At 35.3% G+C, this 2,500-nt stretch overlaps 1 protein-coding gene across 3 annotated transcripts in view; it reads right to left on the bottom strand.

Annotated features, from left to right (window-relative positions):
* The window catches only part of LOC143039411 (telomerase-binding protein EST1A-like), a 407,204-nt gene that overhangs the window by 80,918 nt on the left and 323,786 nt on the right, over positions 1-2,500 (bottom strand). The window lies entirely within an intron of this gene.

Consider the following 2,500-nt stretch of genomic DNA (forward strand, 5'->3'; position numbering starts at 1 on the left):
TATATAAACGTTAGGTCGCGCCATAGATAAATGTTAAGCACGTTTCAAGGGTTGTTGCCCAGACGGCGGAGAGCTCTGACTCGGAATAAACAAGCTTCTTCCTGTACAAGGGAACCCACACCTGGCGAAGGGAGATCCTGGGGGCGCCAAGGATACGTGCCTCCCTGGGCATGTCACTTGTAACTATTTAATTACTTATCTACTTATAATCAAATGTTAGTTCATTCATCTATTTATTTATTCAAATTTGGAATACGACGAGTCACTTTTATTTACCTATCTATTTATTCATTCATAACGTGCCTCACTGGGCATGTCACTTGTAACTATATATTTAATTACTTATCTATTTCTAATCAAATGTTAGTTCATTCATCTATTCATTTATTCAATTTTGGAACACGGCGTGTCACTTTTATTTACCTATTTATTCATTCAATAATTTAGTTTTGATTATCATTATTATTTTTATTATTATTTTTATTACTACTTTTATTATTACTATTATTTCATCATCATTTTGTTTATTATATTTGCTAACAGCTTATTCATCTATTCATTTTTTTTATTTTTTTATTTATGGAACACTACTGGGATAAATACACTGATAGACTGGAGTGCATACTCGTACAAGCCACAACACAGATACCAAAGATAAGAAACATATCCTACGAAAACCACCTAAAACATTTTGAGGTCATTTTTCCCCATAAAAGTGGTGATTCACGGGGGGTGGAGCTAATGCAGGTCTTCGAGATTTTAAAGGGAATTGATAGCATCGGAATTGAGAATTATTTCCGCACTAAATACGAACCATACAAAAAATAATGGCGTGAAGATGTCACGACGGAGATTTAATCTACATGTAGTGTATATATATATATATATATATATATATATATATATATATATATATATATATATATATATATATTATATATACACATATATATATATATACTACATGGTCACTGAAATCAATTTCCTGCGGAAGTGATCGCAGACACTACAGTATGTCTGCAGTTCGAAGATGCATCTTTATCTTATTTCCTTATCCTTACTTTTTATCTATTTTATCTTAATTTTTGTTTATATCTTGTATTATCATTATCAATTCATTTATATATTCAATAAATCTTGTACCTATTTTATTTATTCATTTACTGTTGCATGCGACCTCTCGTTGTTAGAGACTGAAAGGATCCTTTAAGGTATATTTTACCATTAATACCCAACGGGATAACATCCTTCCGTAACCAGACGAGTTCCAGGGCGTGGCACCTTAGGCCGATCTTGCTATACCAAAGAAAGTCGCTTACAATGCAACGTAGCAGCATCATGTGCAACACACCACACATCTCTATAAGGGCCCGACAACAACAAGCACTCGTCGGCAATATTGAAATATTGTTCATAATTTACATCACAGAGGCGTTGCTTGCCATTCCCAGCGGGTGGGCTCGGCGCCAAATGGGGACTGAGAGGTTTCAGCTGTCAACCGCCAGGATAATGACAATGTAAATGCTGTCGGCGCCAATTACTGCTCAGGGCACTCTTCTTGAAAACTACTAAGGGATACCGGGGGGGGGGGGAGAAAGAGAGAGAAAGAGAAAGAGGGGAAAATATATAGAATAAATAAATTAAAATAATAACTGTATAAAAAATAAGTAATGAATAAGAATAAAATCAAATAATATAAACGAATAAACAGGATAAAATAAACATAGAAGATAAACAGAACAAGATAAACATATAAATAAACAAAACAAATAATTACAAAAATTGAAGAAAAAATAAAGCAATAACAAAATAAAATAAAATAAATACATCAAATCATAAGCAAGAGAAGAGACGCTTTGCTCGCGCAGTGAAACTCAAGGAAATGTTTGAAAACTTTTGACCAGAGCTGTGCACCTCCGGGGTCAAAAGGTTATGACCCACCCTATATGGTCTCCACTACGTTTGTTGATAACTATTATATTTCTGTATGCGAAAGAATAAAAGAATAACCAAATACATAAATAAAGCTACACACAAAAATTGAATCCTAAAAATAAATAAAAAAATAAATATAATAAACTTAATCAGTAATGATATGCAGTAAAATATAGAAAATATTCAGCAGTTAAGATTGCCTTCTGTAATGGTGAACACCACAGAGAGGTTAATTTTTTTTTTTTACTGCGATTGTGCACACGTACAGAGAAGCGTGACCTTTCTCACGCTTGATTCTGGCCATCGCCAGGCGATTTTATTCAGCCAAGGGAAGATCCGATGCAACAAACGTAATAAACCTATTCCACACCTTTGTTGTTCTTTGAGACTTGTATATCTTTTGTTTGCCGTCAGGCGATTTTATTCAGTTCTGGCCGGGAGTGGGTTGGTAGTGGGTCTCGGGAGGTGAAAGGGAAAGGAGGGAGAGGAGGGAAAGGAGGGAGAGGAGGGAAAGGAGGGGAGAGAGGAGGGAGAGGAGGGAAAGGAGGGAGGAGAGGGAGAGGAG

Source organism: Oratosquilla oratoria, chromosome 26, assembly GCF_046742065.1.
Source record: "Oratosquilla oratoria isolate Oo_2021 chromosome 26, ASM4674206v1, whole genome shotgun sequence".
Lineage (NCBI taxonomy): Eukaryota > Metazoa > Arthropoda > Malacostraca > Stomatopoda > Squillidae > Oratosquilla > Oratosquilla oratoria.